Below are 16,658 nucleotides of genomic sequence, written 5' to 3'. Positions count from 1 at the left end.
TCCACTTATTAGTGAGTGCATACAATGATTCATCTTTTGAGTCTGGGTTGCCTCACTTATTATGATGTTCTCCAGCTCCATCCGTTTGCCTAAGAATTTCATGAATTCATTGTTTCTAATGGCTGAATAGTACTCCATTGTGTAGATATACCACATTTTTTGCATCCACTCTTCTGTTGAGGGATACCTGGGTTCTTTCAAACTTCTGGCAATTATAAATAGGGCTGCTATGAACATAGTGGAACATGTATCCTTATTACATGCTGGGGAATCTTTTGGGTATATGCCCAGGAATGGTATAGCAGGATCTTCTGGAAGTGAGGTGCCCAGTTTTCGGAGGAACCGCCAGACTGATTTCCAGAGTGGTTGTAGCAATTTGCAACCCCACCAGCAGTGGAGGAGTGTTCCTCTTTCTCCACATCCTCCCCAACAACTGCTGTCCCCTGAATTTTTAATCTTAGCCATTCTGACTGGTGTAAGGTGCAACCTCAGGGTTGTTTTGATTTGCATTTCCCTAATGATTAATGAAGTTGAGCATTTTTTAAGATGTTTCTCTGCCATCCGAAGTTCTTCAGGTAAGAATTCTTTGTTTAACTCTGTACCCCATTTTTTAATAGGGTTGTTTGGTTTTCTGGAGTCTAACTTCTTGAGTTCTTTATATATATTGGATATTAGCCCTCTATCTAATGTAGGATTTGTGAAGATCTTTTCCCAATTTGTTGGTTGCCGATTTGTCCTTTTGATGGTGTCCTTTGCCTTACAGAAACTTTGTAATTTTATGAGGTCCCATTTGTCAATTCTTGATCTTAGAGCATATGCTATTGGTGTTCTGTTCAGAAACTTTCTCCCTGTACTGATGTCCTGAAGGGTCTTCCCCAGTTTCTTTTCTATTAGCTTCAGGGTGTCTGGCTTTATGTGGAGGTCCTTGATCCATTTGGATTTGAGCTTAGTACAAGGAGACAAGGATGGATCAATTCGCATTCTTCTGAATGCTGACCTCCAGTTGAACCAGCACCATTTGTTGAAAAGGCTATCTTTTTTCCATTGGATGTTTTCAGCCCCTTTGTCGAGGATCAAGTGGCCATAGGTGTGTGGGTTCATTTCTGGATCTTCAATCCTGTTCCATTGATCTGCCTGCCTGTCACTGTACCAATACCATGCAGTTTTTAACACTATTGCTCTGTAGTATTGCTTGAGGTCAGGGATACTGATTCCCCGAGAATTTATTTTGTTGCTGAGAATAGTTTTATCTATCCTGGCTTTTTTGGTATTCCAGATGAATTTGATAATTGCTCTTTCTAACTCTGTGAAGAATTGAGTTGGGATTTTGATGGGTATTGCATTGAATCTGTATATTGCTTTTGGCAAAATGGCCATTTTAACTATATTGATCCTGCTGATCCATGAGCATGGGAGGTTTTCCCATTTTTTGAGGTCTTCTTCCATTTCCTTCTTCAGAGTCTTGAAGTTCTTGTCATACAGATCTTTCACATGTTTGGTAAGAGTCACCCCAAGGTACTTTATACAGTTTGTGGCTATTGTGAAGGGGTTCATTTCCCTAATTTCTTTCTCAACCTGCTTATCCTTTGAGTATAGGAAGGCCACTGATTTGCTTGAGTTGATTTTATAACCTGCCACTTTGCTGAAGTTGTTTATCAGCTGTAGGAGTTCTCTAGTGGAGTTTTTTGGGTCACTTAAGTAGACTATCTCAGACTCTTTTACACTCTCTAGTTCAGAGGAGCTGCACACTCAGAAAGTTGTCCTTTTATTTTTATATGACTCATCAGAAATTTCACAAAATCACATTAAGTTATATTTTCCACTCACTTTGTGGCAAACGACATGATTTCTCCAATATACCCACGATTATATACCTATTCAATGATCCCAGGTCCTTGTCCCCTGCTTTCTGCTGGATTTCCCACAGGGAGGGAGTGTGTAACTGAGTCTTCTGAGTTCACTTTCTACATAGTTCTCTTTTACACAGCCTCCTGAACTGTTTAATTCATGTATTGCCAACTCTCCTTGTCTCTTTCATACAATTGATTTTTTTTTACCTTTTTTCCTTAATTGTTTTTAGTTATTTTATTTACATTACAATTTTTATCCTCTTTCCTAGTTTCCCCTCCAAAACTCCCTATCCCATCTTCCCTCCTCCTGCTCCCCAACCCTTCAACACCCGCTTCCCTGTCCTGCCATTCCCCTACACTGGAGCATCCAGACATAGACTAACAGACTGAATAAGGAAACAGGACCCTACATTTTGCTGCATACAGGAAACACACCTAAATGTCAAAGACAAAAACTACCTTAGAGTAAAAGGTTGGAAGACAATTTTACAAGCCAATGGTCTCGGGAAACGAGCCGGAGTAGCCATTCTAATATCAGATAAATTTGACTTTCAACCTAAAGTCATCAAAAGAGACACTGAGGGACACTTCTTGGTGGTCAAAGGAAAAATCCACCAAGAAGAACTTTCAATTCTGAACATCTATGCTCCAAATGCAAGGGCACCCTCATTCGTAAAAGAAACTTTACTAAAGCTCAAAGCACACATTTCACCTAACACAATAATTGTGGGGGACTTCAACACTCCACTCTCCTCAATGGACCGATCAGGAAAACAGAAACTAAACAGGGACACACTAAAACTAATTGAAGCTTTGGACCAATTGGACTTGACTGATATTTATACAACATTTCACCCTAAAGCAAGTTCCTGATGTTTAAGAGGTTCAGAAATTAAGATGAGAATCTTCAGTAGGCCATACAGGCTTTGGGAACTCTGAGCACCTTGGACCATAGCATTATACAAGGCTATCTTGGGTTAGAGTGTTTGAGAGCAGTATTCAATATAGTGTAACGACTAACTGGACAGAGCATTGACCTGTTTTCTCTGATCCCAGTGGCAATATAAAGAAAAATTGATATATGAGGAGTTGTGTGAAAACATTTGAGAATTACTAGTCTAAATACAGAAAAAAGACATTGAGATTTTAAATTTGCCTCAAAGAATTCCATGCAAATTACCTTTATTTGTAACTGTGTTGAGACCACACTTGTTGTTCCTATACACAAAGATTCGTCATTGCCTAGACTCTGTTGGTTTGAGTGCCTAGGGTTCAGGAGGTTCCCACCTGTCACAAGATGAACAATAAGTTAGGAAAGGAGATATTTTTCTTCTCTGTGAATTAATGTTATAGTACATTAATATATGCATTGCTAAATAAACCACTGTGCCATAGTAAGTCAATCTCCATTGAAAATTCCTGGTAATCCCCTACAATGCTGCATAAAGCCATTCCAGGACCAGGGCTCTCTCCTTCCTCTCCTAGTTTCTTCTTGGGAATAATTTGATATGTGACAGGACAGTGAAGTGGGAGGGGGTTGATTGGGGAACAGTCAAATGCAAGAGGGCTTATGGGATTATGCTGAGGGGCAAACCGGGAAAGGGAAAATCATATATAATATAAACAAAGAATATAGAAAATAACAAAAGAGAAAATTCCTATAGATGATAGGTTTCAATTTATTTGAATTAAAATTGTAAGTGTATTATTCTGCAATTTGGGTTGTGTCTACCATCCTGCTTCAGTCACTTAATTGTAGGATTAAAAGCCTGTATCTCCATGGCTCCCAAGTGCTCAGGTGGCATGTCTTCACAAGTTGTGCTGGCACTGGCACTTCTTTTAAAGATTTTGCCTGGAGGATTACAGCAGGTAATATAGTTTCTTTGTGTCCTAGACATGACACACAGTCACATTTTCTGTCCTGAAATTTCCATTCAAACCATAAAGATCTGGTCCATGAGGGTTATACTCTGAGTCCCCAGTAGGACACAGCTGCCAATCCTGGAAGGCCAGACAGGACAACCCTTTCCATAGAGGGTTGGCAGATGTGGCAGCCAGTTTCCCTCCCATCACAACACTGCTACTGAAGAGCACTGCAGTTCAAAGGTTAATGTGGAAACTGAGTGCAGGATAGCTACCACAATGAGACATCTTGGCTTTGAGTGTTCCTGTGAACACCCCAGCTCTCTGTCTGCTTCTCTGGAAGACCTCTCACGAACTACCTGGGTGTGTTATCTACACTGTTCTCTCCTATGCACTCTACCTCTAGGTGGGCTCAGAGCCCAGCCTGTTAGTTTTGCTAATATGGAATGTGAAGATACTTATAGTGGAAGATGGAATGCTCTCTCCAAAATCATGAGTTCAGATATATCAGAGCCAAAACTAACACTAGGGCACCAGATTCTAGTTCAGTACATTCCCTATGCTTCCACACTTTCTGGACTTCTCAAAATATATGGGGATATGAGCTAAAGGAATGTGTAGATTTCTTTCCTTTCCAGACATTTTAAGGTTTGTAATATGAGCAAAGTTTGGGAATATAGGTTTGTCCTTATCATAAGGACCCCAAAATGATTCAGGTGTTTATTGGCTAGTAGGTAGAATAGTATCATGAAATTGGTAGTGATATCCAAAATTATAAGAAGGGACAATTCCAAGATGAACTCTCAATTCTGAACATATATGCTCTGAACATAAGGGCACCCACATTCATAAAAGCAACTTTAATAAAGCTCAAAGCACACATTGCACCCCACCCGATACTAGTGGAAGATTTCAGCACCCCACTGCAAAAAATGATCAAATCATGGAATCAGAAACTAAACAGAGATACTGTGAAACTAACTGAAGTTATAGACCAACTGGATCTAACAGATATTTATAGAACATTCCACCATAAAGCAAAAGAATATACCTTCTTCTCAGCACCTCATGGTACCTTATCTAAAACTGACCATATAATTGGTTACAGAGCAGGTCTCAACAGATAAAGAAATATTGCAATTATTTTATGTATCTTATCAGATCACCCTGGCCTAAGGCTGGTCTTAAGCTCAAACAACAGCAATGGAAAACATACATATACATGGACTTTGAACAATGCTCTTCTCAATGATAGCTTGGTCAAGGAAGAAATAAAGAAATTAAAGACTTTTTAGAATTCAATGAAAACGAAGACACATCATACCAAAATTTATGAGACACAATGAAAGCAGTGCTAAGAGGAAAACTCATAGCTCTAAGTGCCTCCACAAAGGGAATGGAGAGAGCTTATACTAACAGCTTGACAGCGCACTTGAAGGCTCTAGAACAAAAGGAAGCAAATACCCCCAAGAGGAGTAGACTGCAGGAAATAATCAAACTTAGATCCGAAATCAACCAAGCAGAAGTAAAAAGAGCTATACAAAGAATCAACAAAACAAGGAGCTTGTTCTTTGAGAAAATCAAGATAGATAAGCCCTTAGCCAGACTAACCAGGGGACATGGAGACAGTATCCAAATCAATAAAATCAGAAATGATTAGGGAGACATAACAACAGGAGCTGTGGAAATTCAAAAAATCATCAGATCCTAGTACGAGAGTTTATACTCAACAAAGTTTGAAAACCTCGATGAAATGGATAGCTTTCAAGATACATACCAGGTGTCAATGTCAAAACAGGATCAGATAAACCATATAAATAGTCCCATAAGCCCTGAAAAAATAGAAGCAGTCATGAATAGTTTCCCTTCAAAAAAAGGCCCAGGACGAAATGGGTTTAGTGGGGAATTCTATCAGATCTTCAAAGAAGAGTTAATTCTGATACTCTTCAAACGTTTTCACGAAATAGAAACTCAAGGAGCACTACTGAACTCATTCTATGAAGCCACAATCACACTTATACCTAAACCAAACCAAAAATACTGAACAACACCCTGACCAACCGAATCCAAGAATGCATCAGAAGTATATAAATCACCATGATCAGGTAGGCTTCATCCCAGTGAGGCAGGGATGGTTCAACATATAGAAATCCGTCGTTCTAATTTACTACATTAACAACCCAAAGGGAAAAAAAAACAATGATTATTTCATTAGATTCTGAAAAGGCTTTTGACAAAATTCAGCATCCCTTCATGATAAAAGACTTGGAGAGAAAGGGGAATCCAAAGCCCATACCTAAACATAGTGAAAGCAATATACTGCATACTGAAGAATTGAAGACCCAGAAAAGAATCCACACACCTGTAGTCACTTGATATTTGACAAAGGAGCTAAAAACATCCAGTGGAAAAAAGACAGCATTTAAAAAAAATGGTGCTGGATCAACTGGAGGCCTGCATGTAGAAAAGTGCTAATTGACCCATTCTAACTAATCAACATCAAACTAAATGGAGAGAAACTTAAAGCAATCAGACTAAAATTGGGGACCAGACAAGGCTGCCCACTCTTTCCCTATCTATTCATCATAATACTTGAAGTCCTAGCCAGAGCAATCAGGCAGCAAAAAGAGGTCAAAGGTATACAAATTGGAAAGGAAGAAGTCAAACTATCAATATTTGCTGATGATATGATAGTATACTTAAGCAACTCCAAGACTTCCACCAGAGAACTCCTAAAGCTGATAAACAACTTCAGCAAAGTGGCTGGATATAAAATTAACTCAACCAAATCAGTAGCCTTCCTCTACTCAAAGGATAAACAAGATGAGACAGAAATTAGGGAAATGACACCCTTCACAATAGTCCCAAATAATATTTCACACCTAGGTGTGAACCTGACGAAGCGAGTGAAGTGTCTATATGAGAAGAACTTTAAGCCTCTGAAGAAAGAAATCGAGGAAAGTCTCAGAACATGGAAAGAACTCCCATGTTCATGGATTGGCAGGATCAATATAGTAAAAGTGGCCATCCACAGATTCAATGCAATCCTCATCAAAATTCCAAATCAATTCTTCATAGATCTAGAAAGAGCAATTCACAAATTCATCTGGAATAACAAAAAACCCAGGATAGCAAAAATTATTCTTCACAAAAAAAGATATTCTGGGGAAATCACCATCTCTGACCTCAAGCTCTACTACAGAGCAATAGTGATAAAAACTGTTTGGTATTGGTAAGCAGACAGACAGGAAGATCAATGGAATAGAATTGAAGACCCAGAAAAGAATCCACACACCTATGGTCACTTGATATTTGACAAAGGAGCTAAAAAAACATCCAGTGGAAAAAAGAGAGCATTTTAAAAAAAATGGTGCTGGATCAACTGGAGGTCTGCATGCAGAAAAATGCAAATGGACCCATTCTTATCTCCTTGTCCAAAGCTCAAATCCAAGTGGATCTACAGATAAATCCAAGGATCTACAGATAAAATCAGACACACTGAAGCTTATAGAGAAGAAGTGGTGACAAACCTTGAACACATGGTCACAGGGGCAAAGTTTCTGAGCAGAACACCAATGGTATATGCTCTAAGAACAAGAATCAACAAATGGGACCTCATAAAACTGCAAAGCTTCTGTAAGGCAAAGGACACAGTCAATAGGACAAAATGGCAACCAAAAAATTGGGAAAAGATCTTTACTAACCCTGCATCGATAGAGGGCTAATATCCATGTCTACAAAGAATTGAAGACTTTAGTCTCCAGAGAATCAAATGACCCTATTAAAAAATTGGGTACAGAGCTAAACAGGGAATTCTCAACTGAGGAAACTCAAATGACTCTAAAGCACCTAAAGAAATGTTCAGCATCCTTAGCTATTAGGGAAATGCAAATCAAAACAACCCTGGGATTACACCTTATTCCAGTCAGAATGGCTAAGATGAAAAACTCTGGGGTCAGCAGATGCTGGAGAGGATGTGGAGAAAGAAGAACACTTCTCCATTGTTGGTGAGATTGCAAGCTGGTAAAACCACTCTGGAAATTAGTTTGGTGATTCCTCAGAAAATTAAACATAGTACTATCTGAGGACCCAGCTATACCACTCTTGGTCGTGTACCCCGAAGATGCTCCTACATGTAATATGGACACATGCTCCACTATGTTCTTAGCAGTTTTATTTATAATAGCCAGAACCTAGATAGAACCCTGATGCCCCTCAACAGAGGAATGGATACAGAAAATGTGGTATATATACACAATGGAGTACTATTCAGCCATTAGAAACAATGAATTCATGAAATTCTTAGGCAAATGGATGGAACTAGAACGTGTCACCCTGAGCAAGGTAACCCAGCCACAAGAACACACATGGTATGCACTCACTAATAAGCCGTTGCTAGTCCAAAGCTCAGAAGAAACAATTTACAATTCATGTAGCACAGGAAGCTCAAGAAGTAGGAGGGCTTAACTGAGGGTGCTAAGGTTCCTCTGAAAAAGGGAACATAATACTCACAGGAGCAATAAGGGAGACAAGACATTGAAGTAAAGGCCACCCAGAGACTGCCCTACCTGGGGATTCATCCTATAAACAGTCACCAAACCCCGACACGATGACAAGAAGTATGTACAAAAGGAGCATGCTGGGGCTGTCTCCAGAGGGACCCTGCCAGAGCCCTACTAATACAAAGGCAGAAACTAGCAACCAACTATTGGACTGGGCGTGGGGTGTCCAATGCAGGATCTGGAGGAGCTGAAGGGGTTTACACCCCAGGGGAAGAACAATGACTTCAGCCACCCAGACACCCCAAGACTCCCAGGGACTGAACCATCAACCAAGGGGTACATATGGTTCCAGGCAAAAATGTGGCATAGGAATGCGTTGTTGGGCATCAGTTGCAGGAGTGGTCTTTGGTCAGGTAAAGGCTCAATAGAGGCCCCCAAAAAGGGAAACCGACAGAGGTGGGGAGGAGGTGGAAGTGTGTCAGGTAGAGGGGCATATACATGGATGCAGTGGGTGGGAGGAGGGGTTGGGAATCTTTGGGGAGGGAGCTTTTGGGAGGGTAGAAATTGGGAAAGGTTTTATCATCCGCAGTGTAAATGAAGAAGATACTCAATTTAAAAAAAGAAATTGAATTTGAGCTGATTCATGCTTGAAACCTTTACCCTTATGTCCTTGTTTCTTTGTTATAGGAACATACTCTGTTGGCTACTGAAACAGAAACAAATACCAACTCAGCCACAAACCCCTTGACCTACAATATTTTCTGTTGAAAGTCTGTTATTCAGTCTCATTGGCCAGTTATACCTGCCAGATATGCTAGGGCAGTGGTGTCAGAGAACCTCTAGGAATAATATAAAAATGTCTGATTTGACTTAAGGCCCAATTAATGAGACAGAATATATACAAGACACTGCTTATGTGACAAAAACATAGAGTCTAGATGGCCAGAGATCTAGTTTAAAATCAAATCCTACTGGTCTAAAAAATTAAATAAAAGAAACAATCTAGCAGTCCAAGTCTTCTAATCCCATTGATCAATGCCCTATTCAGCCATTATAAGAAAAGATTCCTTCTGCAGCAAGTGTGAACATAGTGTCCAATACCAAGATATTATGGAGAGAGAGAGAGAGAGAGAGAGAGAGAGAGAGAGAGAGAGAGAGAGAGAGAGAGAGAGAGAGAGAGACAGAGAGAGAGACAGAGAGAGAGACAGAGAGACAGAGAGAGACAGAGAGACAGAGAGACAGAGAGATAGAGAGAGAGGTAAAGAGAGAGGCAGACAGACACAGACAGTGACAGAGACAGACAGAGCAACAGAAACAGAGAGAAACAGACAGAGACAGAGAATGAAAGACACAGAACTATGTGATGTGTCTCCATCAATCCCCCTACCAGTCCCATTCATATATCAGGGAACTGTGCAGAATAGGAGGACAAAATAATGTCAAAGCAGACAGAATGAAAGAAAAGAAGAACAGAGCCCTCCAATTGATCTGAGCAGAGCTAGCATGAACTGGGAGAAGCAGAAAGCACTGGGCCTACACAGATCCTTTGCAGAACATCTGCAAAAATATGTATCTTCCTTTTTTCTTTTTTTCTTTTTTCTAGATAGTGTTTCTCTGTATATCCCAGGCTCTCATAGAACTCACTCTGTAGACCAGGCTGGCCTCCAACTGGGAAATCCACTTGTATTTGCCTCCCAAGTACTGGGATTAAAAGTGTGTGCCACCACTGCCTGCTTCTCTGCAAAACCTCCCATGAGCTACCTGGGTCCTTTCTCTATACTGTGCTCCCTTAAGCACCCTGCATCTACTTGTGCTCACAGGTCAGCCTGTTAGTTTTGCTGCTATAGAATGTGAAGATTCTTATAATGGAAGCGGAAATGCTCTGTCCAAAATCATAATCTCAGATATATCAGAGCCAAAACTGACACTAAGTCACCAGATTCTAGTTCAGTACATTCCCTATGCTTCTACACTGTTTGGACTTCTCAAAATATGGGCATATCAGCTAAAGAAATGTTCCCATTTCTTTCCATACAATACATTGTAAGGTTTGTAATGTGAACACAGTTTGGGGAAACAGGTTTGTCCTTATCATAAGGACGTCAACATGGTTCATATTTTGATTGGCTAGTAGGTAGAATAGTATCATGAAACTGTACTGGTAGCTCTGGTCCAAGAATTCCTGGTTGGGGAGACACAGTCTTATTGTGATACACAACCAAGTCTTTATTGATTCCTGTCTTATTTTTGTAGCTTTATAATTCCTTGTGGTTACAAAGATTATACTGTGTCTAGTAAGGTAAATGAGTATAAAGCTCAGAAATTCAATTTAGCCTCATCCCTAATACTAAATAGAATCTAGATTACCACGATGACTCCAGCTGAAAGTCAGAGTAAAACAAAATCCCTAGCACAGTCCCACCCATTTGGCACCTGTCAACCACAAGTGCACAGAAAAATTTCTATTTCATTGTAATAATAATTTGACTTTATAGCCAGAGATTGCCTATAATTCATCATTCTTTCTAGAATGGGTATAAACTAGCATCAATCCCTCTCCCTATGCCACCTGTGTGCTAGAATTTTACTCTTGAACCCAGACATTGCACTAAGAATTGGTTCTACAATATATGCATAGAATGCTTATTTTCTAATTGTAAAGCATCATCAGTGTTTAGGGACTCAGAAGATGATAAACATGAAAGGTGTTTTTCCTGATAAGCTGGCCCTCCTAGTAACATCCTGTGCCAGCCTAGGGATCCTTCCGGATCTCTTGACCTATATGTTCATTAAATCACAAGCAGAAGACTGATCACATGGCAGGAGATTCAGGATTCTCTGTGGGGTCCAGTGTTCCTGACTTGACCTGTCCAGCACCTCTGCCTTAAATTACTGGTGAGCTTCAGTCTCAATCCTGTTTTCCTGAGCCAGATGCAATTGGAACCACTTCTACACAAGGCTTGTCCTAGTGAGAAACCTGTGGTGACTCACCTGGCCTGTTCATGGTGACTCACCTGGTCTGTTCAAGGTGCCAAGTTCTGCAGCCTCCTTGGCAGCTGGTGATGTTGTTGGAGCTGCTTCATCACAGGCTATCTTTCCTGAAGGCACCACTGTTGGACTGAAGGTTCCATTTGTTACTGAATAAGGCTGATATTCCTTTGATGAAATTGGTACTCCAGAGCCTTCCTCCCCACCTTGTTTATTTTTCTTGAGAACCATACCATTTTTGAAAAGGAAAGGAAGCCCATTTTGAAAGTCGTGTTCTGATCTTTTGTTTTTCCTCCAAGAATGATGCCTTCTTGGACAGTTCTTCTTCTTTCTTCTGCAGGAAAGGAAAAGAATTTAGGCCACTACTTCAAATTTTGGAAGAAACATCTTTTCAACCAGATATTTTCTAATTGTAAAGCATCATCAGTGTTTAGGGACTCAGAAGATGATAAACATGAAAGGTGTTTTTCCTGATAAGCTGGCCCTCCTAGTAACATCCTGTGCCAGCCTAGGGATCCTTCCGGATCTCTTGACCTATATGTTCATTAAATCACAAGCAGAAGACTGATCACATGGCAGGAGATTCAGGATTCTCTGTGGGGTCCAGTGTTCCTGACTTGAACAAAGTGTAGTTCCGTTAAAGTCTGATATTTCAATCTAGGGCCTTGTATCCCTGGTGTTTTGGAAAATCCATTCTTCTACCTTACTCTTTTTCTGTTTTTAATAAAGTTAGGTCTCAGTCTTCTTAGTATGCCATGACATTGTGTGTGTGTGTCTGTGTTTGTGTGTGTGTTTGTGTGTGTGTGTGTGTGTGTGTGCATGATCATGTGTGTTGATTGGATTACAGAGGGCATGTGGAGCCCTTTCATTGACTCACACACTTCAAAGACACTGAACAAGACAGTCCTGGGTACAGAGTGAGTAGTTGTCACACAGTCCTCCTATATCCATGCTTCTCCTCACACTGACCTTTTCTGTCAAGTAAACAAGATGTTCGTCAGTGTATTCATTTATCAGGTCTCTCTTCAGCTCCTCAGCCCTTACAAAAATCTGTTTTGTTGTCTGCAAAACATAACCAAATTGGATAATTAGAACAGTGCTAATGTCAGAAAAGAGAGAAAGAAAAGAAGTTGGCAGGGGCAGCAGTATCTCGTGCATGACTTGGACCCCATTCCCAGCCATCCCCTCTGTACAGAATTCCTGAAGCAGCATTGCCCCCATTCCTTCTAGTGCCATCATCTGTGGCTTTTCTGTGAGCAGCTGTGTTCTGCTCTGGAGTTTTTGGTGAGCCACATTGAGAATGAAAACCTACCTTGAGAATATTTGATTTTTTATAAGTCTCCACAACCTCTTTGTACTTTTTATCTGCAGGGAGCTTTTCCACATAGAGTCTAAAGGAATAGAGCAGAGAGACTAAGCTGTGCAGAGAAATTAAAATGTCTAAATGAGTCCCTGAGGAAATTTGGACTCTGTAGTCACTGCTTTAGAAGTTACTGGTGTTTAATAAGGCACACCCTGAGATCCCACATCCATTTCCATTACTGAGACTAGAGAAAGAATATCAAAGTTCTTCCATGAAACTGGCACATTTAGCAAACATTAGCAGCCAATAAGCATAGTTAATGTGACAGAGTGCCAGTTGGTCATTTCAACACCCAGGAGGCACCAGATAGACCCACAGATCCTTGAGGAAACGGGATGGACTCCTGGAGTTAAACTAGAAAAAAAATACAGTGGTCTCAGTCTTTCATTCCCAATATTAATCTTTGCTCACATAGCACTTTTGTGTATTGCTTACTGGGAGTGTACCACCTTACCTCAGACATCACTAGGTAATGAGAGGAGATACTGAGGGTGCTCAGTTCTAGGTGCTGATGTGCCTGGGCACCTAGTCTCATGATGCACTAAAAGATGCTAGTAAACTGCTTCAACGCTCATGTCTGTCCAAGATTCAAGATCCACTGCCTTGTCAGAAACTATGCTTGAGAAGAGGATATGACCAGAAATTCAATCTGGGAAGCTGATGTATGAGAGAAAATGTGACTTTTTGGTAAGAGAGACTTGTTTTTTGAAAAGGGAAGAAATGAGAGGAGATTCATTATGATCTCAACAGGAAGCCTTCATTTTACTGGAAACCACCAGTGGAAATCCAAGAGAACCCCTGTTGTAGTATGTGTACAACAAAGGGAATGCAAACTGTGGTGCCTCAACTCATCTATAAATCTAAGTTTTGTAGTTGTGGAACAGCAATTGATGTACCTACTAAACATTCAGTCTTCTGAAGATCAATGAAATCATGTCCAGAAAACCACTCCCTAGTAGCTGAGCTCCTGTATATTTCCTTATATTCTGTTTCATTAATTTTAAGGCCAATCAGGATTGGTGAGACTTTTTGATCTTCCCCTTACTAAAGTCAAAGCACCCTTGTCACTGAGACTGTAAGAACTATTTCATGGTGACAGCTTTACATTATATTTTTCACTCTTTCCATGCAATACAATGAACAGTTTGGAGAAATCCCTAAGGATGGTTAACCACACAGAAGCCAGGTAGTCAACAATCCTCTGGTGACTGTGAAGCTACAGGAATGCCTACCTCTCTCCCATAGAACTCAATAATCACGGCCACCCATCAGAGACAAACCTGTGACTGTGTATATCAGGGGAGATTTGAAAACCAAAATAGCTATCAATTCAGATACACACTGATTTTCAGCCCTCTTTTCTTCCACTATGAGCTGGACCTTGTGTACCATTAAAATTCCTTATTTATAATACCACCATTTTGGTCCTCATATCTTTGAATCACAAGAAAAAGTCTATGTGGGCAGTGCCAGAAATCTGATGAAATAATAACATCCTCAAGTTCTATAGCTGTCAACAAAGAAGAAAACCCTGAATAGAAAAGCAGTCTGAAAAAAAAATGTTTTGGAGAAAAGGAGTATAAACTGCAGGTTCTCACGTGAGGAATTTGTGGTAGAGCACAAAGGCTGCTTCCTTTTGTCCACAGTGATCAAGGTCAGCTGCCATTTTGTAGAAGTGTTTGCTCAGGCTCGTATAAAATGCCAATGAAAAATTCTTATTTATTTCGATGTTCTGCCCAAGAGCACTTAGAAGTTGGAACCGCTCTTGGGGAAGAAGAGTGGCATTATCATGCCTGGCGATGTTCTAAGACAGAAAAGAGAAGACAGGAAACATCAAAACACTTTGCCTGGCATTCTGCCATTCCAGCTTTCTAGCACAATAATGCTCCCCCCCCCACACACATTTATGTTTGTATATGTGTCGGATTCACAAACCTCTCTCCCTAAAGAAATTAGAGTGAATAGAACACCCCAAGTGTCAATTCAACTTCATAAATTTAGTGAATAATCATACTTTGGTATGTCTTATTATGCTAGTAAAGCGATAGATTTGGGATTAGGAATGTCTCTTCTGATTATAAACATAATGCAAAGGAGCTCTGAGGGAATGTTCAACTTAAGGAGTTGGGTTACAAATAGGCTATTTATTGAAATCAGGACCAGAAGACTTCACATAGCTGTGAGGGGTTGTGTACACATAGGAGGGTTATGCATTTGCATGATCATGGGGAATGAAAACTAAGATCCTGATGTTTAAGAAGTTGAGAATCTAAGGCTGAGGATCTTGAGTAGGCCATACAGGCTTTGAGAACTCTGAGACCCTTGGACCACAGCATTGTACAATGCTGTCTTGGGTTAGAGTGTTTGAGAGCAGTGTTCAATATAGTTCTATATAGACTAACTGGATAGAGCATTGACTTGTTTTCTCTGATCCCAGTGGAAATATAAGGAAATAATGATATACTACCAGTTGTGTGAAAACATTTGAGGATCACTAGTCTTAACACAGAAAAAGACATTGAGGTTTAAATTTGCCTCAAAGAATTCCACGCAAATTACCTTTATTTGTAACTGTGTTGAGACCACACTTGTTACTGTACACAAAGATTCGTCATTGCCTAGACTCTGTTGGTCTGAGTGCCTAGGGTTCAGGAGGTTCCCACCTGTCACAAGATGAACAATAATTTAGGAAAGGAGATACTTTGCTTCTCTGTGAATTAATGTTATATTAATATATGCATTGCTAAATAAACCACTGTGCCACAGTAAATCAATCTCCATTGAAAATTCCTGCTAATCCCCTACATTGCTGCAAAAAGCCTTTCCAGAACCAGGGCTCTCTCCTTCCTCTCCTAGTTTCTTTTTGGGAATGATTTGATATGTGCCAGGACAGAGAAGTGGGAGGGGTTGATTGGGGAACAGGCCAAGGGAAGAGGGCTTATGGGACTTATCCTGAGGGCAAAACTGGGAAAGGGAAAATCATATATAATATAAACAAAGAATATAGAAAATAAAAAGGAGAAAATTCCTATACATGATAAGTGTTGACTTAAGTTCATATTTCAATCTAAATTGTAAGTTTATTACTCTGCAGTATGGGTTGTGTCTACCATCCTGCTTCAATCACTTAATTGTAGAATTAAAAATCTATATCTCCATGGCCCCCTAGTGCTCAGGTGGCATATCTTGACAAGTAGTGCTGGCACTGGCACTTTTAAAGATTTTGCCTGGAGGACCACAGTATGTAATATAGTTTCTCTGTGTCCTAGACATGACACACAGTCACATTTTCTGTCCTGAAGTTTCCATTCAAACCATAAAGATCTAGTCCATGAAGGTTGTGCTCTGAGTCCCCAATAGGACACAGCTGCAAATCCTGGCAGGTCAGCCAGGACAACCCTGTCCGTAGAGGATTGGCAGATGTGGCAGCCAGTTTCCCTCCCATCACAACACTGCTACTGAAGAGCACTGCAGTTCAAAGGTTAATGTGGAAACTGAGTGCAGGATGGCTACCACAATGAGACATCTTGGCTTTGAGTGTTCCTGTGTACACCCCAACTTTCTGCTTCTCTGGAAAACCTCCCATGAACTACCTGGGTGCTTTCTCTACATTGTGCTCTCCTAAGCACTCTACCTCTAGGTGTGCCCAGAGCCTGTTACTTTGCTACTATGGAATGTGAAGATCCTTATAATGAAAGAAGGAATGCTGTGTCCAAAATCATGAGCTCAGATCAATCAGGGCCAAAACTCACACTAGGGCACCAGATTCTAGTTCAGTACATTCCCTATGCTTCCACACTGTCTGGACTTCTCAAAATATATGGGGATATCAGCTAAAGAAATGTTAAATTTCTTTACTTACCAGATATTTTCAGGTTTGTAATACGAACACAGTTAGGTTTGTCCTTACCATAAGTACCCCAAGGTAATTCAGGTTTTGATTGGTTAGTATGTAGAATAGTATCATGAAATTGTACTGGTAGTTTTAGCCAAAAAATTCCAGGTTCAGGTGACACAGACATATCAGTGATGTAAAATAGAGTCTTTAGGGATTCCTGTCTCATATTTGTAGCTTTATAATTCCGTGTGGTT

The sequence above is a fragment of the Apodemus sylvaticus genome, chromosome 1 (assembly GCF_947179515.1).
Source record: "Apodemus sylvaticus chromosome 1, mApoSyl1.1, whole genome shotgun sequence".
Classification (NCBI taxonomy): domain Eukaryota; kingdom Metazoa; phylum Chordata; class Mammalia; order Rodentia; family Muridae; genus Apodemus; species Apodemus sylvaticus.
The sequence above is the reverse complement of the archived record's forward strand: the minus strand, read 5'-3'. Positions refer to the sequence as shown.